This window comes from Mauremys reevesii, linkage group 2 (assembly GCF_016161935.1).
Source record: "Mauremys reevesii isolate NIE-2019 linkage group 2, ASM1616193v1, whole genome shotgun sequence".
Lineage (NCBI taxonomy): Eukaryota > Metazoa > Chordata > Testudines > Geoemydidae > Mauremys > Mauremys reevesii.
In genome coordinates, this window is record NC_052624.1 from 221,304,656 (window position 1) to 221,329,279 (window position 24,624).

Genomic DNA, 24,624 nt, shown 5'->3' on the forward strand with positions numbered 1-24,624 from the left:
CCTGCTTGGGGCTTGATGGTCTCTAGGGGCTGATTCCACATCAGAGCAGTGTTCTAGTGAATCCTAATTAAAAACTGGTAATTTTACCTTTTGGGTTTCTTTCCAAGCCTGCTTCTTGTATATCTTAGAAATTGCTATGTTTAAATGTTTGGCAGGGTTCATGGTGGATTTCTAGTGCCCATCATCAGAGTCCTCTTCCTTATGGGAACATGTGACATCCCTCTCAGATCTTTCAATGTATTTTTTATTTCTTATTAATAAATAAGAGTTTCTACTCATGCTGATGAAGGAAACAGACCAGTCTTGGACATAACAAGCAGAATCATGATCAAAGCAGAAATGTTTCTATCCTATTACCCACCATAGCCCCCTTTTACATTTTCCCCTTCAGATTCATAAGATGTTGGAGCAAGGACTGCCATTTACTATGTGTGTACAGCACCTAGCACAATGGGGTGTTCTGCTGGTTAGCCTCCAGCTATTACTGCAATAGTAATGTTTAATAGTGTTAACAGTGCTGCCCTGCTCAGGCATACCTCACAAGTTTCCCTAGCTCAGGAGGGACACTCATTACACTTTAGCAAAATATTTAACTTGCATTCCTTCTAAACTCTCTCAGACTCCTATGTGCTCCAGTGGAGCTAAAATAGTTTATTATCCACCAGGTGAGAAAGGGAATAGGAGAAACTGCCTGGATTTCCCTTACTGCCCCCTCCCCCTAGGTGTGTGCAGCCTCTGCTCATTTAATAGGTAGAAAGAGTGAGGCAAATAGATGGTTGTGAGGGCAGAGCACGCCCTCCTCCCACTAGCCAGAGGGAGGGAGGGTTGAGGGCTCCTCTAGTTAAAATGAAACCAGCTAACAGTAATGATCTTCCTCCTCCTGAAATCCCTTCTCATCTATTCCGTAGTTTATTGCTGGTGGAAATATCTCTGGGGATCTTGTTTGTGTCTCTGCTTCAGCCCCTCCTATGAAACCCTCACCCATTGTTTTGATTTATTAATCAAAAGCTGAACAATACTTTTTATTTTTATTAAAAATCCTCCCTTCTCTCCCCCCCCCCTCCGTACCCTTTACTGATATTTATGCAAATCTCCTAATACCAGGAAGTAAACTGAAAACTCTCAGCCAACCCACTGAAACCAAGCGAAGTTCCTTTTCTGCAGCTCACAGGGGTGGCCTCAGGCAGACTAGCGGCTTGGCTGCTCTGGAGTCTTTCTCTCTCTCCCAGCTGTAAAATCCTGTGGTCTTTAAAAAACCCAAGCGTGTAGCTTTTCCTTTCCCTGAGGATAATCAGCTAATTTAACTCTGAACTACACCCTGGCTCCTACCCCCACTCTGTGGCTGAAGTAACCGTGGAGTTTACTTGCTGCTTCCAAAGTTTCACACTCAGGGAAGTAAGTGTCTTTCTTTTGTCTCCTAATTTGGAAGTGGGTAGCTTGTTCGGGCTACTGTGTCCAGCGGTAATTTCTGTGATCCTTTCAGACCAGTGGGGAATGCAGGGAACAGCCCTGCACTGGCAGGGTACGGATTAATGGGACTTCCTCTTTAATTCATACAAATCATGGGCTTCCGACATCCCTAGAGTTTGTCAGAGGGAACGAGTGCTTCTCTCTGGTGATGAGAGGAAAGGCGTCTTGGAACCTTTTTGGCAGCTGCCCCTGTTGCTTTGGTGACAGTTTTTCCCCACCTGGATCTACCTTGCAGATCAGAGAGAATAGACGCTTGTTTGTCTGTTGCATAAAGCAGCTTATCACAGGAGGCTGGGCTTTAGTTATTTTTTATTGTTGTTAGCTCTCATATAACACGCTGTCTTTAATTACATTGAAATTTTTTGAGATAACCTGCCCTATTGGCATACCAATCATTTTAGGGAAAGCTAGTCTATAAATACATGTTGACATATTCCTCTAGTCTCTCCCCTTCCTTCCTTTCCCCCCCCCCCCCCCAAAAAAAAATGAAGAGAAAAGCAAAGTTTTCAGGCAAGAGAAAGAAGGGACTGATGGAAGGCATTCTAGAATTATTACTGAATTAGCTAAAGAGTGATTGATTTGTCGGGTCATGGAACCTGATCTCTCTCATTCATTGAAGTGAACAAGAAATATTAAATGAACCATGTGTTAAGGATATAGCCAGTTCAAAAGAGGAAGTGTGACACTAATGGGCAGCTTGTGTTTCTACCCCTTCAGGGAACAGTTCTTTGAACCTCAGATACAATTTATAGTACATTAGTTAAAAGGAAGTGAGAGTTCTTTTTGGACTGGTTAGCTTTTCCTTTAGCCCAGGGGAAGGGGTGTAGCTGCAGTCTAAGCTTTCCTGTATGGTTCAGCTTTTAAGGAAATACAGCAATTTATTTGAGAAGAAGACTTTAAAAAGGGATTACAGTTGGTGGTTTGTTTTGATCTTCAAGGCTATATTGTCTTCAGCCAATCTTGACTATTCCTAATTAAAATAAAAAAAAAAGTTGGAATGCTAGAAGAATGTAGTATTACACAATGCATTTTTTCTTAGTCACTGTCACAAGCTAAGACAATAGACTTGGTTTAACTACGAGAAAAAATATGGCCTCTGGATATTCTGTGTTTAAACTCTGGATTTTAAACCTACAAGTGTATATATAGTAAAGTAATTCCTGGAGCATCTTCAAAGTAAAACTGCTTCCTCTTAGCTAGATATTAAAGTGTGCTCCTGCTTTGAAAAAAATGAAAACGGTATTATGATGTTCCATGTTTAATATCTCTCACTGGCTTCCAGTCCAAGTCTGCTCAGTTTCTAAAAACAAAAACAACAAAAAGCTCGCTTTTTTATTTTAAACTGCCAGACCTGCAAATTCTGTCTAGAATCTGAAAGTCAAGCTGGTTCTTTCTCGGTCGAACATCATCCTCAGTATTCTGCAGTTAGAATTTAGTTGACAGTCGTTTTTTCTCAAGCAAGAATAAAATTCAGCTTAATAGTCAAAACTAATTTTAGTCATTAAAGTAAGCAGATATGATGACTCTGAATACACACAGGGAACAAAAAAGTTGAAGTAGAAGTTGCCATTTTTGCTTTCATTTTTCACAATGGAAGAGCACTTTAGATATTTCAGCCAAAACCTAAACAAACACTCTTCTCTCCCACACTCCCTGCAAATCCCCATCCCATCCCACCATCTTAAAACAGCACAAATTGATGGGGAACTTTTTACCCTTGTACAGTATGATTCCTGCATGACCCTTGGAATGCCTGAATGCTGGATGCAAATGGTTGTAATGTAATATCTGGTGGTAGATAAATTGTGGAACACTTGCCAAATGATTAGAAAAAAAATCTGCAGTATAGAACTGTTTTAACAAAATAAAGATTAAATTGTGTTGGGGAGCCTAGTTTTCAAGAAGGGTTAATCAAATTGCTTTAATGTGAATCTTTCCTGTTCTAGTACTGGATGCAGAGCAGATGTGATGGTTTTATAAGTTTAATAAAGTGGGGACTTCACATCTGTATAATAAGTAGTGACAACATTGCAACTATGGACTGGAAGAGCCAAAGAATTTTCTCAGTAAAAGTAGAAACAGGGATGAAAGTCTGACTAATAACAGGAGTGTTATCTAACAGGAGTGTATGGAATCACAGGAGACAATTAAAATTCATGGATTCTGCAGCCAATAGGTTTCACATTCTGTTGACCTATTTCAAGATTAATATCTTGTATCTGGTGCCAGCTTTGTAAGTGCCGTAGAAAGTTTTCTTGGTTTAATAGGATAAAGATTTCTTTTATCAGTAAACTGTTGAGATAGCTGTATTACTGCAATGATGATGTATATAACAAGCATTTTAGCAACTTCTATAGATTGGTAGATGTGAAGTGGTTCTGCTTTTCCTGTGTATTCCTCTGGGTAATCAAGACTTTGTTGTAAAGGTGCCCAAATAATTGCAGAAAGGCCTTTTTTTTTTTTTAAATAATATTTTGGTGAGTAAAATCATTCAATGACTGTTTTTGTTGACAGTGCTTTTGACTACAATGATACATCACCTGCTAACACTAGGCATTTTATACTCTATTAGCATTCCAGTTTTCAGGTGTGTTTTACCTTGTCCAAATTATTGGATGTATTTTCTACAAATTTATAAATCTTTGTGTATTTATTAATTTATATATACTCTTTCCATAACATTGCCTCCCCAACTCTCTCTTTAGAAATGAGGCACTGTGTTCTGTGACCCTATCAGCTCTCATAAGCATAACAGCAACATGCTTGGTCAGTTTTTGTAAGGGAAACCTCATAGCCCACCCAGGTCCTTCAGCAAGTGATGTAGATATTTCAGTTGGGAGATTTCTCCCTGAATCAGAACTTAATTGATGTCTCAAGATTGACTTAGAGGCTGCTGGAGGTCCCATCTCTTGAATGACACAAAACTAAGGTCCTCCTGGCCACCTGTGGCCATTAAAGATTACATGGCACAATTCTCAAGATAAGAGGCATTGCACTTGGTCCTGGTTAAAGTAAACCTGAGGTAGCATCCTACCTAAAGATACCCTTAGATTGATTAGATAATGTACTCTTCATGTCTTTTCACATGGGACTGCTGCACTAGGGATGTGGGGAGTTATAGCTAATCCCAGAAGTAATTGCATTTTTGTGATGGAAAAGAGGTGTGTGTTTCAGTACTTCATTTTGAGTATTTAAGTGTTTTGATCGTTAGGATGAGAAGTACTCACTTTGGGCCAGATAGTACCATACCCAGAGATGGGTATGGTACTATGTGAGAGGCAGCAAGCACCTTTCCCCTTTTCTTTGTGGCCTGTGTAAGGGCCAGACATAATTGTAGCCCCTTTGCTCAGGGAAACTCAGGGTCTGCTCCCTCCTTCCCCACCCCCATGTGAGTTGATGATGCTTCTGTGAAGCTGGGCCAGTGCAGCTGGTGGGCAGGCAAAGGGTGATGGTGAGAAGGAGGAGCAGGGCCTCCCAGAGGATTCAGGGGGCTTGGGGCAAAGCAATTTCAGGGGCCCCTTCCATAAAAAAAAAAATTGCAATACTATAGAAAACTATATTCTCGTGGGGGCCCCTGCGGGGCCCGGGGCAAATTGCCCCACTTGCGCACCTCTTTTCCCCTCTCCCCACCTCGGGCAGCCCTGGTAAAAATAAAGATTTAAAAACCTTCCGCATCTCGGCACAAACCCAGTTTTGAGACAACTTCTTTTCAAGTCACCTTTACAAGGTATCACTGGTTCTCAGCATCAGCTGGTGCTGATAATGCGTACAATGTCTGCTTTCCTTCAAAATTTGTTGAGCTTTTTTTAATTGAAAAGCTGAAATTAGTCTGCCAAAACCTGAACATGGTTTGGGGCTTCAGAAGTATGTGGCCAAATATTTGCTGCTTGCTGTGTTTGTTTAAAGAAACAATAAAAAAAATCTGCTTCAAAAAAATCCAAAACTTTTGAACCTCCTCAGTTTGTGACCAAACTCCTGAGCCCATCCAGTCAGAGATTTTTCCAGGTTTCTGATACTCTGCTGGCTTCCTTGACTCATATCTGTCTCCATAACTTTGGGTTCATTTAGGTTAGAACATAAGAATGGCCACACTGGGTCAAACCAAAGGTCCATCCAGCCCAGTATCTGTCTACCGACAGTGGCCAATGCCAGGTGCCTCAGAGGGAGTGAGATCAAGTGATCTCTCTCCTGCCATCCATCTCCACCCTCTGACAAACAGAGGCTAGGGACACTATTCCTTACCCGTCCTGTCTAATAGCCATTAATGGACTTAACCTCCATTAATTTATCTGTTTCCTAAAGACTGGCTCCATGGGGGGGTCCCTCACAAGCTGGAGACGGTTACTGTGGGTTTGTCGTTAGTATAGCTTATGTACATACTCCACAAACTGAGCATTTGAGCTTGTTCCAGAATCTGGGAGAGTCTATATTGTGAAAACGGAAATGCTCAAAATAGCACATGCGTGTGAATGGACACGGGGTGCTAAAATTAAATTAACCCAGGGGATCTCAAACTGGGGGTCGGGACCCCTCAGGGAGTCACAAGGTTATTACTGGGGGTCGCGAGCTGTCAGCCTCCACTTCAAACCCTGCTTTGCCTCCAGAATTTATAATAGTGTTAAATATATATGTGTTTTTAATTTATTAGGGGGGGTTGCACTCAGAGGTTTGCTGTGTGAAAGGGGTCACCAGTACAAAAGTTTGAGAACCACCGAATTAACCCCTCTAGAGTCTCGGGGAATGCAGGGGAGGGTGGGGGTCTCCCTTGGTAGGGTTGGGAAGGAGGTAGGTGGTGTAGGATATTGCTCTTCTCATGTGATCCCTCCCCCATGGCTGTCTTGGCTCTATCACTGTTAATCTAAAGTGGCTAATTTTAAATGACGCTACCCTCCCCTGACATGAATCTCTCTATGGTACTGAAATTAAATGTAGACTATAATTTGGCATTTGAGAAGTGAGAGGGATGGTAGCCCTGAGGGAAAAGTTAACAGCTTGGCTCTTTGTGTTAAATAACTGTCTGCAAGCTTCAAACTGCTGAATGAGCTTTAGGATAGGGAAGGCTGTGCCTCCCCAAACAGCCTGGCCCTGCCCCCTATCTGACCCCACCCACTCCCTGCCCCCCCAACTGCCCCCCCTCAGAATCCCCAACCCATCCGGCTCCTTGTCCCCTGACAGCCCCCCCCCCCCCCCCCGGGACACCCCCCCGCTCCCTGTCCCCTGACTGCCCTGACCCTATCCACCCCCCTGCCGAGTCCTGACAAACCCCAGAACACCCACGATCCAACCCCTGTGGACGTTCCCCATCCCCTGACCCCCCCCCCTCGAGCCTCTGCCCCTTCCCTGTGTCCTGACTGTCCCCAGGACTCCTTGCTCCTTATCCAACTCCCCCGGCCCCCTTACTATGCTGCTTACCCTCGCCTCTCCTGGAGCCTCAGCGCACCGCGTCCAGGAGCAGCCCTGGACAGCACTGCAGTGGCGTGGCTCTGGCAGGACCTGAGCTCCTGCTGCTCGGCCACAGCTTGCAGCCCCACCCCCTTACCATGCGGCTCCAAGCGGCAGGCACTCAGGTCCCATTGGAGCCACGCTGCGTTAGCTCTGTCCAGGGCCGCTCCTGGACCCAATGCGCTGAGGTGCCGGGGGATGGGGGAAGGCAGGGGGGAGCCTCTGACATTCTCGTGGGGGCCCCTGCGAGGCCCAGGGCAAATTGCCTCACTTACCCCACCCTCTCTGGGTGGCCCTGAGGACGAGGGGGTGTAAACTCCACCTAATGCAAGGGTGAGTTAGGATTCCTTGCAGCAGCCTCCCAGAGGTATTATGGCACTATGCTGCCCCCAACATGAGGCTGAGCCTTGATGGTATCAATGAGCCTCAACTCCGTGTGAGACAGTATTGCTATAAAGTAGAAGAAAAAGAAGAAATCCATAGGGTGTGTTTTGTTGAATTCCTGCTGATAACTTGTACTCATAGTGTAGATATTTCCATTAAAAAGTGCTGAGCACTTGTTTGAAACATTATGCTAGAGAGAGCTATTTTTCATCTCTGTAAATTATTTTTAATAACATACAAGTTTTTTTAGATCAACCCTACTGATGCAATTGTCAGTACCCATACACAATGTAGTAACCTATTAACTATTTAAAAAATGTTTTAACGTCTATCAACTAAATTCCAATGATGGTATTGAACATTTTTAGTTAAATTGTCCTTCAGAGAAGGATGGGAAATGCAGTGTTCTTTTTAGCCTCATTAAAATACGCTTCCACTAAATTTGATGTCTACAGATGGAGTCAGTCTGAACAATCTTCAGCATCTTTCCTGAAGATTACTATCCTAGCATAAAGATGGAAGCAGAATCAGTCTTGTGTAGTGTTTGTATGACAGATATGAGAGCTGCTTGTTCTGATATTCATAATGAACCTCTATTTAATGTCCAAGCCTAAAGAACTATTCACAGGGACCGGGATGCTAGATACATTAGTGTGGGAAATAGCCTCTACCCTCATGGATAGAGATGACATTTTGACAGAAGCACTTGGCGGGGAGAAATGTTGTTATGAGAGTACTGTCAAATTCAGTGTTTGGGGAGGAGGAGAAGAACAGCATTATTTGAAATGAAGACCTTCAACCTATGTATCCTATACATTAGGACTGTATTGTCTTTCTTATTTAGACTGCAAGCACCTGGGGTAACTATAATGTATTCCTTTGTACAGCATTGAGTACCCCATCATACACTGTCCCAGGTATAATGATAACTCCCAGTCTAAGCAACATGTCCTCCTGCCTCTGAGGCCTTTGGTGCACATAATGTAAGATCAACACTTCTCTTCCTGGCTAAGCTGTGGTTGATATACTAAAAAACTCACACCTGCTTTGCTCACTTACATCTTCAAGTTCTATTTTTCCTTTATACATTCTTTTGATCGAGCCTATCGTCTCAGTAACAATAACAATTGGATTTTTTAGTTCTTCTGAAGACCAGTTACAATATAGTCATTTTGTGAAATATTGAGCTGAACCATGCTGCAGTACATACTAGGAATTAGTGTGCATGGTACATTTGCACTCTGAGCTTGGCATTTTCTGTAAATTAGTTTACAGTATCTACAGCCATTTATTTACAATTCAGACTCGATATACATACAAAGGGGACAGATCATATCTTGGAAATGTGTTTTCCGTCTTCTTTAGTGTTTGGTTAGTTGAAAGCAATTCGGGGACTTCAGCAAATGTACATATTGGCACAGCAACCCTATTGTTCATGTGTTCTGGTGTGTGTGGTTTTCATTTGTACTTTTAGTGCTTTTTACATCTTAGTCATTGTTTGGTACAGGCACACCCATATAGACCTGTTTGATCAATAGACTTTTGACTATGCTTCATATGCTAGACTTTTTTATTAGACAAATACTGGAACAATATGGTTCTGCAGAAGATAATGTAGAAGTATATTCTTTTCCCCTCCGTATACTGTAGTATGTTACTGCATTATGGCCTTCCAACAAAATAAATACTAAGGAGCAACAAGCGCCATTCCCGTGGATAGATGTATAATTAATTTGATAAAGGTGACATTTGTTAATCCACAGATCTGTATTACTGCTGCTTTTGACTCCTATTGTTCAGATTAGATCTTGGTAAAGAAAATATTCAAGCGTAAGTTTTCCAGTGGTATAAAATTGAATGAGAAAAGATACTAGTTTTATTGTCATATCTGCCATATTTATCTGAAGAGGATGTTCTCCAACCGTGCCATCAGCAGGACCTGGAGCATCATGGAGATTATGCCTTTAAGGTCCAAATGGAAGAGACTGTACTACGCTGGAGCAGCCCCTACACACCCAGCTAAGCAGACTGGTAGTGGCCTGGCCAGCCCTTTGCGTAATAGGTTGAGTGCTTTTGTGTAACAGTGATTCAAGTATGAGAGGAAAGGAGATGGGGAACACAGTTTAAGATGTTTGCCAGGATTTGAGTCTTTGTCATTGAGGAAGTGAAAATTTCTTTGGTCAATACTCAGGAAGGGGAGGGAGGAGAAAGAGGAAATTCGTCATTTGGATGCATGGGGCTCAGCTGTTTCAATACAAATTGCAAAACTTATTTGAATCTGCAGACAGCAAGATAACACAACATGCAAATGAAATTCAAAATAGGCTTTGGAAACTGCAAAATACCAAGGAACTTCTAAACTCTAGGCAGAGGCTAGAAAGATGTTCTTATAGTGCTGGAGAGGGATTTGGAGATTTTGTTCCCCCTTTGCTTTTCTCAGTGTCTCCCCTGCTCTTTACACCTTGTTTTTTGTCACCATTCTGTGCTCTCCATCTTCTTTCCCCTCATTCTGACCTTGCAAGCAGTGTGGCAGCTCTTCTTCTCTCTGTCGTATCAGTTCCACCACACTGCCTGAAAAATATGATCGAAGCAGGGAGACCAGCACCGATCTGGGGAGCATTAGCATACATTAAGCAGAAAGGGGAGCCCATCTATTCTTGGTGCTTGGCTGTCCACTCTGACTAGTTTTCAGCACAGTGGCTGATTGACGTGGCTGAAGGAGAGGGGTTGACAGGCAGTGTGCAGCATTCCCATGCTGCTGGCAGGGCCAGGGAAGCAGTAATCAGCAGTGTCATCACTAAGGCTGATGAAATGCATTTCCTTTGCTGTAGGATTTGTGACAGAATCAGTGTGCTGTAGTGGAACTCTATCCTCTCTGCCATGGTACCTATCAATACTGCTTGCTAAGCATCCTTAGTGCTGTGCTGCTTTGAGTCTTTCTATGAGTTGAGTTGATTTTTGTTTTTCTTGAAAAACTACATCACCCTTTTGCTTTTACCCAGCTATAGCAGCGACCTCTTTCTGCTGTCTCTCTTGGTGTTTTTCTGTTTTTAAACTCTTTCCCCATTCCTGGTCTATTTTTTTTCTTTCCCATCTGTCTTTATCCTTTATTCTCTTAGGGCCTGTCTACAGTGCAGGGAACTCATCTGACACAGGTACAAGTGCTCTTGATTTATACCCCACACTGCAGCTCCCCTCCTCTGCCCCCACCCCCAACAAAAACCTTATCGACCAAGTTTTGTGCATTAACATCTACCATACTGCCTTATTCTATGTGTATCACACCTGTGCAGCTATTCCAAAGTGCCTCAGAAGAGGACAGGGGGGCTGAAGGATGTTTCAACTTGTGACCCTGCACCCTAAGATGGCCTAAGGAGAAAGGGGGACTAACCAAACCAGTGACACACTCATGATGAAGAGTGACACTGCAAGCAGACTGTGCACTGAACCTCTTACAGAAAGGTAGCTATGTGCCATTATAGCCACTGGGAAGGGCAAAACACTTTCAACCATGTTGTGTCTAGGCACAAGCCATCTTTGGAGCCAACCGTAGCCTGGACTATTTATATGCTGTTAAAAACTGTGTGCAGACAGACAGGGCTTTGTCCAATGTCCGCTGCCTCTCCTATTTCCCTCCTATTGTTTCCCCCTTCAGGAGTTGCTCTGGTAAGTTTTTTGCTTCACTTGTTCACAGTATATCCTGTCCTCAGGCAGCGGCGTATTATCGCCTAGGCCAACAAGGCCTAGGCCTAGGGCGGCAAATTTGCAGAGGCAGCAAATGTGCTCACACCCCTTCCCCAAATCCCCGGCCCACCTCCTCCCCAAGGCATGCCGCGCTTCCCTCCTTCCACCTACCTCCCAGGCTTGCCGCGCGAAAGCGCTGGGAGGGAGGGAGAAGTGAGTAGCGGCACTTGGAGGACGCGGAGCAGAGGTGAGCTGGGTCCCGCGGGCGCGGGGAGTAACCCGGGGGGGGGGCCGGGAACTGCTCCCCGCCCCAGCTCACCTCCACTCCACTGCTGCCATCTTCCGAGTGTGCCGCAACTTCCCTTCTCCCCCCTCCCTCCCAGGCTTGCCGCACGAAAGCTGAGGGAGGGAGGGAGAAGCGAGTAGTGGCGCACTCGGGGGATAGCGGAGGTGACCTGGGGCCGGTGGGCACGGGGAGTAACTCTTCGTGTGTGTGTGGGGGGGCGGGGGGCAGGGAACCACTCCCTGCCCCAGCTCACCATCGCTCCACCTCCGCCATCCCCTGAGCGCGCCACAACTTCCCTTCTCCCCCCTCCCTCCCAGGCTTGCCGCGGGGGAGAGGAGGTGAGCTGGCGTGCGTGGGGGTGGGGGGGCGGCAATTTTTTGAGGGCCTCGGGGCGGCAAATTTGTTAATCCACCACTGTCCTCAGGGCAAAGTGAAACTTACCAAAGCCGGTAACTGCACTGTGCGGTCAGCTGCTGTTTTACAGAGCCAGCACCCTGAGAAGCTGTTACTGGGAAAGGGAAAGAGAGGAAGAGCAGCAACAAGCAGAAAAAGCACTGATATGATGTGGGAAAGCTGGAGAAAGGTGTCTTATATGAGACACGTCTGCTTCAGTGGGAAGGTTAGCATATCTGGCTGCATTATTCATTATTTGTATTACCATAGTGCCTAGGAGATGTAGTCGAGGACCAGAACCCCATCGTGCTAGGCACTGCACAAACACAGAACAAATAGGTGCAAAAAATAAGCATAAGTGAATTAAGCAAGAAAGTTTGAAATAAACATTGGTAACATTAGACTTTTCTGTGACAATAATGACGTGGGCTGTATTTGATTATGTACAGCAGAGTTTTCAAATAAACTTGAGAAATGTGTAACTTTATTTTCACTTTAAATAGAGCTGATTTTTTTTTAAATGTTTGAATGCAAGTTTTAAGGTTCTAAAACCAGACTGAATTAGAAAAGTTATTCTAATGGAAATGCACCCGACCCTTCACTGCTCAGTGACATAACCAGCTGCCTGTAATGTATTAGTTACTGGAAAGCATGCAGGGCTGACTCTTGCTCTGTGTTGCTTAAAATCTTGCTTTAAATTGCTAGAGGTACTGAGTGGAGTAAATAGGCAGAAGGACTCTCTTCTGCCCCCAATAGCAAGCACCTGCATATAAACAGGCGAGTGCTCCCGTTAGCCTTGTTATGCCCCTACTAGTGCTCCTCAGTCCTGTCATATGACAGAATCATAGAAAGAGCCACTTTCTTCTAACATTGAATATGGAATATTTTTAATAACAACAAAATTGGTATTATCTCTATCACTAATCTGTCTCACTGCTTCTGCCTAGAATCTTTCCAGTCCTGCCTAGCTTCTTGGTACAGATTTAAAGAAACAGTAGACATAGGCCTGGCCTACACTTAAAAGTTAGGTTGACATAGCTATGGTGCCCGGGGATGTGAACAAATCACATCTCTGAGCACAGTAGCTATGCTGACCTAACCCCCAGTGTACATACGGTTAGTCAACAGAAGAATTATTTTATTGACCTAGGTAATGCCACTCAGAGAAGTTACCTACAGGGATGGAAAAATTCTTTCCATTTCTGTAGGAAGCATCTATGCTATGGAGCAGAATGCTGCGAGAACTGTGTTGCGACAGAGCCGGTAGTGCGGAGATGGCCATATTCTCAAAGAGGCATGTTCTGCTTGCTTGGAGGCATGATCAGGTCCCTAAAACCTACTTTGCAGGTTCCTGGCCTTCTTAATAGTTAGCTTATTGGAGATGCTGCAAAACTACCTTTACACAAAATAAATAATATAATCAAATGTTAACCGTCTCAAAATATTATCACCAAACAAACAAACCAAAAAACACTTAACCCATTGCTAAAGTTTTACTCCTTAACCTTTTGATTAGTTGTTTTTCCACAAAAACAAAACAGTTTCCAGTAACTCTACTAGTAACAGCTTTCAGCTGGCCTTCCATTTCAGAACTTACTATTTACAAAATATTTAATGCATAGGAAAAGTGTCAAAGTTGATTCAGAAACTAAATCAATTTGTATCAGGAAAACTTTTAAAGAAAATCCTACAGAATACTTAGTCATTTTCTATCATGTCTGGAAAGAAAAAGTCCTCTCTTTTGCACTTAGTTGTCAAAGCAAAAGTAGTAGTGAGATACCTCCCGTACTATTGTACAAACAGGCCTTTGCTCCTTCTAACACAGGAAATGTCAACCCTCTGAATGTCTGAAAAAGACCAGTGGTGTCAAATTCATTTGGAGGAGAGGGCTAGATTCCCTGTTTAATAATTATCTGTGGGCAGCAATATAAACTCAGGATTTCTGTCACTGCCCTGGTAAATAAAGCTCCACCTGCTTGACACTCACTAGGCTACTGTGTTTAGGTCCCACCACGTGGGACCCTCTTAAGCTTTCCCTGGTTTAAATAGGATCCACCATTATCTCTTTCTTTTGGCCTTGCTGGTATCTTCCTGAGCACAGACTCGTTTTGACCGTCTGTAAACCAGTCTCACAGTCCAACTGCCCAGGTCCTCAAATTCACTGAAGTTTGAAGTTTATTAATATAGAATCTTAGTAGGGTTGTCAACTTTCTGATTGCAGAAAACCAAACACCCTGGCCCCACCCTCTGCCCCACCCCTTCCCAGAGGCCCCACCCCACTCACTCCACACACACCCCGGTCACTTGTTCTCCCCCATCCTTGCTCATTTGCTCATTTTCACCAGGCTGGGGCAGGAGCTGGGGTTGCAGGAGGGGATGCAGGCTCCAGGGTGGGGCTGGGGCTCTGGGCAAGGGGGGATGGGTTCAGTGTGCGGGAGGGGGCTCCGGGCTGGAGCAGGACATTGGGGTGCGGGTGTGTGTGTGGGTGCAGGCTCTGGGAGGGAGTTTGGATGCAGGAAGGGACTCAGAGCTGGGGCGAGGGGTTGGGGTGCTCACTCTGGGCAGCGCTTACCTCAAGCGGCTCCCAGGAAGTAGCAATATGTCCCTCTGGCGCCTAGGTCAAGGGATGGCCAGGAGGCTCCATGCGCTTTCCCTGTCTGCACATGCCACTCCTGCAGCTCCCATTGGCCATGGTTCCCAGCCAATGGGAGCTGCGGAGCCAGTGCTCGGGGCAGTGCTTGTGCCATGGTCAGGGGCAGCGTGGGAGCACCCCTGGCCACCCCTAAGCCTATGAATCAGAGGGACATGCCAGCCACTTCTAGGAGCCAGCCGCTGCAGCCAACTGCATCCTTTCCTAAAGCCAAAAGTTGTGAGCGCTCTGGTTTATGGCTTACCTCTTCAGAGACATGTGATAGTTGAAGCACATAACTCACAGGCATTTGTAAAGATTTCTAACACAATTACTCTTTACTATAGATAGCCCAAGAGATATACAGATCTAGACAAAACAGTAAAACACCTCTGTGCCTTTCCTTGTTTCAGTTTCCTTATTACTCTTGCATGTTCTTTGAATTTTGATCATAGTCCTCTAGGGTGTCCAGGATCACATTTCCTGCACACGGCTTCTCCTCCAAATCATGGAGTGTGCGTGTCTCTCTCTCCTGCATGCAGCCAGCTTTTTTCTTCCTTGGTTCTGCAATCAAAAATGACCCCTCTACTACAAAAGCATGCCTCTTTTGTTCTTCCCTGCCAGAAGCCTCCTGTGTCCTTTTAAACCGGCATTGTCACCTCTCTCCCTTTTGTTCCCCTGTTAGGTATTTTCACTCTCCACTCCCCACTTTCTGCAGATAAACTTGGTTAAACTAGTTTTCCAGCTCAGGCTCCCTTCTTAGCATATCCATTGTTTGGGCAGTGCCTAATTGTTAAGGTTTACCTCTTCTTTTGTTTGTTGCTTATCTTCTTCCAAATAGGGTGGGTGATGTATGTAAAGTGACCTTATTAGCTTATAACTGACTCACTACACATCGAGGCAATTAATGACAGAGCAATTTCATAAAATTAGAATTAATGAATTGTATGTAGACAGATTCCTCAAATTGTCATATTTCCTACTCCCTTTACTCTATCTTGGCTCTCTCACTGGGGCCAATAGGAAGTTTGTACAAAGAACAAGAAGCAAGTACTGCCTTTACATAGTAACTAAACTTTTATTTATTATTTGTTCAGTACCTTATTGTCACACTTAATAAGAAATTCTGCTACCCTTTAGGCCACCACTATTTCTGCCCATTGTTTCTCAACCTTCCCCATCTTCTTATATCTGTTTCTCTCCCTCTGCTCTGTATTTTATGTATCTAATCTATTCTTCCTTCTACATTTCCTTCCCAGCAGCAAACCGAGTTCTGAGTCTTGAGGACTTGTGATACAGCTATAAAACTCACTCTTTATACACCCTTGCAATGCAAACTCGAGGATTAAGCCTGCAAACACTACTGAGCCTACTTTACTACTTCAGGCCCTGCTCCTGCAATTTGTTGTGGGTAGGCAGATTGCAACTCCCACATCAAGCCCCATCACAGTCACCGGCGCTCCATGTCGGTGCATCATTCTGCCCAGTTGTAATGAATTGCAGGACTGGGCCTCAGTCAGTGGGACCATTTGTGGTAGTAAGTGATTGCAGGAATAGGCCCTTGAGCACAAAAAAGAATCCGAATCAATACAAACTATTACAATAGCATTGAATCCAATCATCATAGCTTGTGAAAATGGAAATAAAAATATTCAAAGACTGAAAACAAGAAATGGCCAGTCACATTCAAAATCATAACAGTGGAGTATTAAGGCCGATTCATATTAAATACATCTGACATATGAGTGCTCTAGTTTCTGCAAATGGGGAAAGAATTAGCATCTTCCAATGCAAGAGAGAAACACATGTGTGATCATTACATTGCATCCTGAATCTGGCTGGAGAGAGTTCCATGTAATTCAGAACTATGTTTCAGAACCCCTTATTTTAACCTAGCAAAACCTCGTGTGTAGTTTCTTGAGCCTTTTGTAGAAGCCAGGTTTTGTGCTTGCTCACTACCCTGCCAGACTTGAGGCACCAGAAATCTGCTGTCCTTTTTACCTGCCTTTATGGCTATTTAATAATAAAACTTGGCACTTAACAGTTTTGCAAACATTAATCACTATAAAATAGTGGAGGTACTATATCTAATGATTGGAGCATGGGTCTGAGTCACAGCTCTTGGATTTTATTTCTAGGTCTGCTAATGACTCCATATGTGACCGTGTACTTCACCTGTTTGTGCCTCCATTTGCCTGACTGTGAAAAGGGTGCAATAATACTTACTCCCCTGAGGATGGCTGTGAGAGTTAGGAGTGAAACCAGCCACCTCTTTCTTCCTTCTCCCCAACCATGGAAGGCTCTTGCGTAGTGGAGATGGTGTGGGAGGATTGCTGTCCACCTACCCCCAGGATATATCACCAGCACCTGGCTGGGCATTGCTTTGCAAGAGGGGGTGGAGCTGGGTATGGGTGGGAGATACGCAGGCTGTGTGCACGTTCATTCTTAAATCCCAACTCTTAAAGAATTTCAGGGGTTTTGTTTTAATATTTTGTCTAAATCTTCCAATTCATGTTGTCTTTTGTCTCATTTGGCTACATTTGTACTGAACCGGTGGCTGAAACAACTTCCAAAAGATTGCTGCAGCTTACTTAGCTGAGATAAACAAGTTATCAACCTAAGCTGGCTGCTGTTTCGTGCTTTCAAGGGATTATTATAAACACAGTTTAAAGTTGTGCAAAAAATGAGTTGTTTATAAATTAACTCCCCCCAAAAGTCATAACCTCTTCCTCCAATAGAATTCAAGGGGAGTTTTGATATTGACATCAATGGGAGTGAGATAGGTGCCTCTAACTTGAAAGCTTGCACAGTTAATCAATACTCTATTTTTACGTTATCAGTAACAAGATGGAAATTGCATGAGATTATTTTCTCTATGGTTGTATAACTTATGGGCACCAGATTCAGCACTGTCGTATTTTCAAGTACTGTTCCAATTTCTTCTTAAAACAATTCTGATTTGCAAAATCAAACCAGAGTTCACAGGGTTCCAAGAGGAACTGCAGTCTAAAATAATGGTGTTAGTTTAGTTCAAACTAGACAACTTAGGCCAAAATGTTCAAACCTGAGTGTCTCTTGTTAGGGTCCTAAATCCATATTGGGCACATAAATACAATGTCCTAAGCTTCAGAAGTGTTGAGCATGCCATTGATGTCAATATAGCTTTACTGAGAAGCCATATAAAGAGGTTCACTAGAAAATGAAAGCTCCTTCCCCTTGTCTATCATAGACTTATATGTCAGATTTTTTTTTCAGGTGTGATTGTTTTTGCTTTTTGAAGTGGCTGAAAGAGTTTGAGAATTTTTCATTTGCTAAATCTATCAATATGAATGTCAATTTCAGCGCTAAGTACTTTACGTGTTTATAAATACGGATTTGACAAACTAGAAATAAGCCTGCAGAAAACCTTTTTGACCTCAGCATGTCTTTCATTAAGCCCTCCATTAAAGACTCCATCATGGACATTCTTCAAGGAATTTTCCTCCCTCGTGTCATCATTGGCATGTCATGATGTAGCTTGATGATGTTTAATGGGCCTCATATCCATTTTCAGATAGCTGTAGAGCACTCCTTGCAGGAAGCAAGTTCATTCCAAGAAAATAAAAATTATCCTAGAAAAGACAGGGTGGGTAACCTATCAGAGATCTCGTACGCTGAAGTAAGAACAGATAGTGGATTTGCGATAGTGTCCATTAAGGATCCACCCTAATGAATAGTCAAAGAAAGCACTCCCTGAGACACATGCAGGTGCCATATTTGGTTGGATTGAAAATTTTGGGACCCATAGATACAAATTTACATACACACTCATGAAGGGAGGAGAGGGTTCATTTTAATCATCACTTAAGGTGCAATCTGATAATGCTCCCCCTGAGCATTGACTAGGCCACAGGTCTTACTAGCTTGGTCTATGTAGGAGGGGTGAGTAAAATGGGTGAAGAAACTTCTTGGTTAATCCTTCCTTCCATCCATTCTTCTTGTAATAGTGAGGCCAAGTTTCAAATAAATCCAGACTAAAGCTTTATATTTGTTGGAATCAATACCAATGTTTTGCATGTTTATAAATTAGGCATTTTGCCCTGGTATAAATATTCTAGATGTGCAAAGTTAAACTACATCCTGCACTGGGAGGGTTTGCATGCGTGCGTGGGAGTGTGCATGCGTGCATGGGGGGATGGGGTGGCTAAGCTGTGGCTCGGGAGCCACATGTGGCTCTTCAGAAGTTAATATGCGGCTCCTTGTATAAGCACTGACTTTGGGGCCTGGAGCTACAGGAGCCAACTTTCCAATATGCCAGGGAGTGCTCACTGCTCAACCCCTGGCCCTGCCCCCACTCCACCCCTTCCTGCCCCCTCCCCTGAGCCTTCCATACCCTCGCTCCTCCTCCGCAGAGCCTCCTGCACACCACGTAACAGCTAGTCGGGAGGCACTGGGAGTGGGGGCGTGGAGCTGATGGGGGGGCTGCTGACGTATTACTGTGGTTCTTTGGCAATGTATAGTGGTAAATTCTGGCTCCTTCTGAGGCTAAGGTTGGCCACCCCTGGGGTAGGGGTTTCAGCGCTGTAATTCGGATAGAATACAGAACAGACTGTGTGAAAGGGAACCAGCTCAAATTCACTTTAAGCAGGAAGTGCTTAAGTTTCCACGGAAACTGCAAGGAGCTCTGTCCATCCACCTTCCTATAGAGCAGTGGTTCTTCAACCAGGAGGGGTACACGGAGGTCTTCCTGGGATACATCAACTCAGATATCTACTTAGTTTTACAACAGGATACATAAAAAGCACTAGCAAAGTCAGTACAAACTAAAATTTCATACAGACCGAATGGGAAAGAAAGCAATTTTTCAGTAATAGTGTGCTGTGACACATTTGTGTTTTTATGTCAGATTTTTATAAGCAAGAAGTTTTTAAGTGAGGTGAAACTTGGGATATGCAAGACAAATCAGACTTCTGATTAGCTTAAACATTTAAAAAAAATTAAGGACCATCTTGTGAACCCCATTCTCCCATTGGTGAGCATTTACATGCATAAATCTCACTATGACTAAGGACTGGTGAAACTGATTAATTCATTGGTGCTATTGATTCAAAATCCTGGAGGATGCAGTTAGGCAAAGAATTGCAAAAAAATAAAGTGTGATCACATCAGAAAACAGATGTTAACTTATCATAAAACAAGTTTTAATATTGGTGCCAGAAATGACCACATAAAGCTGGAACATGTTCCTAATTCTTTAAGTCCATAATTCATAAAATCCATTATGTAATTCTTTACGAATTTCTATAATGTTAACAAAATGGCAACCTCTCGGCAGAGTGATGTTATTTTAATATTTTATTGAAATAAACAAGGAAAAGCTGAATTTATGGTTCATATAAATTCAATTGTCCTTCCCTTTAATTAAAGCTACTTTTATTTCATTTCAAAATAATCTTTCCATCTTTCAAATTGTAGTAATGACATGATTATAGGTCCTATTTAATACTCCTTGTTTATGTTTTGCCTGGGTAAGGAATGATATGAGGCCAAGTTTCTAACAAGTCTAAACAAAAGGTGAGAGAGATTTATGGAAAGCCAAAGGAGTTTTGCCTGGGAAGGAGTTTTCCTTAGATCCTTGTAAGTGTTACTTCCCCGTAGATGGTCTTGTTGTTGATTTCTATTATGGTAGCGCCTAAGTGTCCTAACCAAGATCGGGATCCCATTTTGCTTGGTACTATAGAAATATAAAGTACGTACATGAGTACTCTGCAGTCAGGAGCTGTGAGTGCAGAACTTGTAGAAATACCTGAGCTTACAGTTCAAGTAGCAATAGCAGTGAAGCTGTGGCAGCATGGGCAGAGGATGGGCTAGCCTGTGGAGCCGCTTAACTGCTATTGTTCCTCAAGCTAGTTTTGATTAAAGATAGCTCAGGTATGTCTACAAATGCCACAGTCACACCACCCAGTTGCATGGTAGTGGGGAGAGAGGCCCTGTCCCAAAGAACTGTAATTTTAGAAGCAAAGCTCTCTTAATACTTAGTGTCCCAAATGTGTGCATGGCTTCTACTGGTAGTGTCCCTTACATACAAGACATAGTTGGAAAACTAAGTCAGTGTTTGAAATGAAAATCATTTATTTTATTGTGTGTTGAATGAATTGTGAGCACTATAGTGCACACACCTTTGCTGCTTTGTGTGTGATAGAGGTTTTCTGGTTTACAAATAGAAATGATAGTTTATTATATTTCACTTCCTGATTCACTAATGAATAATCCTCTGTCTATGCTATGTTCCCATGAACTGTTCTTTGCTCTGTTCCTTTTTAACTGCTAAAAACTCCAAATTCAGCAATCTTCAGCTGTCTTCCTATGTGCAACATTGCTCAACTCCAGGTTATGCAAGCTTTAAAAAAATATTTAGCAGTCCAGTGGCTCCTTTTACCTTAGTAAGCACAGTGAAGGACAACCTTCTACTGTAAATATTTGATCAGGCTTTTTATGAGCAAATGAGTGATTTGTTAAGAATTATAAGACTATAGCTTGAATCTTTATTGTTTGGTACACTGAGCTTTATCAGTATCCTCCATGCTGTCTAGAAATACATAATAAATTATCAGAGGGGTAGCCGTGTTAGTCTGTATCCACAAAAACAACGAGGAGTCCGGTAGCACCTTAAAGACTAACCAATTTCTTTGGGCATAAGCTTTCATGGGTAAAAAAACCTCACTTCTTCAGCTGTATAGTAAATTATGGTCCCTGCCCCAGACAGCTTACAATAAAAAGGCCCTATCTTGTTACCAATGAAGCCAGTATGAATTTGCCATTGGCACAGGATTGAACTTAAATGAAATGATACTGTTGAGTAAACAGGAAGAAGTTTGGTCTGCAATCAGTGCATATATCACTGGGAGATCATCATGGAAAACCGAAGTGTTCAGATATTGTAGTGATGGGTTTATGCAAGTATCAAATAATCTAATAGATTTGTAATTTTAAAGGTCCATAACATGGGAATTTTGGATTTTGACTTGAGTGTAAGCAAGTTTAACAAAATCCCATGGTACCTTCATAAATTATTTCTCAGCCTATATAATCCTTTACTTTAATGGAGTTACACTAGGAATTAATATGTCCTATTGCTTTTGGCTGGCTCCAAACATATGCATATTAAAATATAATTTGGCTTTATCTCATTTTTCCCAGATAAAGGTTAGGAAAAGTGCAAGAATTTTAGAAATGTTGTTGTCAGAAGGGAGACCAGGTGCAGCAATGGACTTGAGAAAGACTCTAATTCTCACCAAGGTTGCCAAGTGTCTGGTTTTCGACCGGAAAGTCCAGTTGAAAAGGGAACCAGCAGTGTCTGGTCACCATGAAGTAGAGGGAGGCACTAGATCATTAACCCACACCAACCCCTGCTCAGCCAGGGCGGCCACCTCCTACCTGCAGGCAGGCTCTGCATCAGGCTGCAGCAGCTCCTGTCCCAGCCCTGGAGCAGAGGGAGCCCAGCTGGGGGACGGGGCGGGGGAGGGGGGAAGAGGTGGAGATGATCCAGTGACAAGTGTGGTGGGGAGAGCAGTAAGTGACGGGGATGGGGGAAGAGGAGCGGGTGGGGGGCAGGGCCTGGGGAAGAGGCAGAGCAGGGGCGGGGCCTTGGGATGAAGAGGCAAGGTGGGAGGGCAGGGCCTTGGGGAAAGTTGGCAACCGTACTTCTCATGTCAGTGGGACTGATGTCACAGGGAAAAGGTTCTTGGGACCAATTCAGATCTCATGTAAAACGATGCAAATTCATTAATTTCAAGGGAGCAGCCCATACTTGCACCAAGTCTGATTAAGGGGCTCTGCCTGGTAGAGTTTGAGTTCAGCCTTCACTAACACTTCACATGTTGAATGGACTGCTTGTGGGGCAGGGGGAGGGGAGCAGCATGATAGCCTTGGAAATGCAATGCCCTTCTGTGTGGTGTTCTCTGGTGCATGTATGTCTGCCAGGTAAGGGATTGGATTAAAATGAGGAGGGAATATGAGGGTGGTGGGCTGGACCAATAAGAATGAATTAAATAAAGAGGGGACTAAAATTGATGAGACAGGAAGTGAATAATATATGCATAAAGATTTCAGCAGAAAGTCAGTCAATGTCCCAGAGGCAATGTTCTGGAAACTAGTGTAAAAGGGAGAGGTAGGAAAGGAAACAAGGTTAGGGTGCAGATTGATTAAAAGGTTTCTGGGCTTGGGAGCCCAGGGAATGTCCTGAGTTAATGAGAATAGAATCAGAGACATGCAGTAGGCCAAAAATCCTTTTTATGAGTAGTGGTGGAATATAGAATCATAGAAAATGTAGGGATGGAAAGGACCCTGAGAAATCATCTAGTCCAGCCCCCTGCGCTGAGGCAGGACCAAGTAAACTTAGGCTGGGCAAACACCTGTCAGGGATGGTCTGTTTCCAATGATTCCACAACCTCTATTGGAAGCCTATTTCAGAACTTAACCCTTTTAGTCAGAAAGTTTTTTCTACTCTCCAGCCTAAATCTCCCTTGCTGCAGATTAAGCCTATTACTTGTTCTCCATGTCCACTGAAGGTAGGACAAGAATTGATCACCGTCCTCTTTATAACAGCCCTTAATATATATGAAGATTGTTATCAGCTCCCCCATCAGTCTTCTCTTCTCTTCTCAAGACTAAACTTTTTTAACTCTTCCTCATATGTCAGGTTTTCTAAGCCTTTTATCATTTTCTGTTGTCCTCCTCTGGATTCCCTCCAGTTTCTCCACATCTTTCCTGAAGTGTGGTGCCAAGAATTGGGCAGAGTACTCCAGCTGAGGCTCCCAGTGCCAAGTAGAGCAGGACAATTACCTCCTGTGTCTTACATATGATACTCCTGTTAATACACCCCAGAATATTAGCACCACATTGTTGACTCATGTTCAGTTTGTGATCCACTGTAACCATCAGATGCTTTTTCAGCAAGACTACCACAGAGCTAGTTATTCCCCATTTTGTAGTTGTACATTTGATCCCCACCCCCGGAGTACTTTGCACTGTCTTTATTGAATTTCATCTTGTTGAATTGAAACAAATTCTCCAATTTGTTTCAATTCTTTTGAATTCGAATCCTGTCCTCCTCCAAAGTTCTTGCAAGTCCTCCCAGGTTGGTGTCATCTGCATATTTTATAAGCATTCTCTTTGTTACCCAAGTCATTAATGAAAATATTGAATAGTAACAGACTCGGGACTGACATCTGCTGGACCCCACTAGAGAGACACTCCCAGTTTGACAGAGAACTATTCATAACTACTCTTTGAGTGTGGTCTTTCAAACCAGTTGTGTATCCACCTTATAGTAACTTAATCTAGACTGCATTTCCCTAGTTTGCTTATGAGAATGTCAAGTGGGATTGCGTGAAAATCTTTACTAAGATCCAGGTTATCACAACTACTGCTTCCTGCACCATCCACTAGGCCAGAAACCCTGTCAAAGAAGGAAATTAGGCTGTTTTGGCATGATTTGCTCTTGATAAATCCATGCTGGCTATTCCTTGTAACCTTATTATCCTCTAGGTCAGATGTGGACAAACTACGGCCCATGGGCCACATCTGGCCCCCGGGACTGTCCTGCCCGGCCCCTGAGCTCCCGGCCAGGCAGCCTAGTCCCTGGCCCCTCCCCTGCTGTCCCCCCCTTCCCCGCAGCCATGCCACCGTGTGGGCCGCACTCTGGCCCACTGCTCCCGCTGGGCAGCATGGGGAGCACAGCTGGCTCTGGCTGGGTGTCATGGCTGCAAGCTCCTGCTGCTGGTAAGGGGGCGGGGAGCGGGAGGTCTTGGGGAGCAGTCAGGGAGGAGGGGGCGGTTGGATGGGGCGGAGGTTCTGGGGGGGGGCAGTCAGGGGATGAGGAACAGGGAGGGTTGGGAGTGGGAGTCCCAGGGGGCCTGTCAGGGGACAGGGAGCAGGAGGGGTTGGATAAGGGGGTGGGATCCCAGGGAGCAGTTATTGGCGGGAGGTCCCGGGAGGAGGTGGTCAGGGGACGAGGAGCAGAGGGCGGTTGGATAGTGGTGGGATTCCTGGGGCTGTCAGGGGCGGGGTGTGGATAGGGGTCAGGGCAGTCAGGGGACAGGGAGCAGAGGGGTTGGAAATGGGGTGGGGGTCCCGGGAGGGGGTAGTCAGGGGACAAGGAGCAGGGGGGGTTGGATGGATTGGCGGTTCTGAGGGGGGCAGTAAGGGGGTGGGAAGTGGGAGGGGGCAAATAGGGGGTGGGGGGCAGGCTGTTTGGGGAGGCACAGCCTTCCCTACCCGGCCCTCCATACACTTGTGCAAGCCCGGTGTGGCCCTTGGTCCAAAAAGTTTGCCCACCCCTGCACTAGGTGCTTAC

The 24,624-nt window shown here is 44.1% G+C and overlaps 1 protein-coding gene across 4 annotated transcripts in view; it reads left to right on the top strand.

The window, feature by feature from the left end:
• LYN (LYN proto-oncogene, Src family tyrosine kinase) overlaps window positions 1–24,624 on the top strand; it is a 123,734-nt gene that overhangs the window by 39,381 nt on the left and 59,729 nt on the right. Inside the window, exon 1 of one of the 4 annotated variants that reach the window (XM_039524488.1) lies at window positions 925–1,395. The exons of 1 other annotated variant lie outside the window; for it this stretch is intronic. The gene's annotated coding sequence lies outside the window, so the exon portion shown is untranslated. Of the gene's footprint in view, window positions 1–924; window positions 1,396–24,624 lie in introns of those variants that run through there. 2 more of the 4 variants (XM_039524487.1, XM_039524483.1) reach the window with 2 other exon arrangements.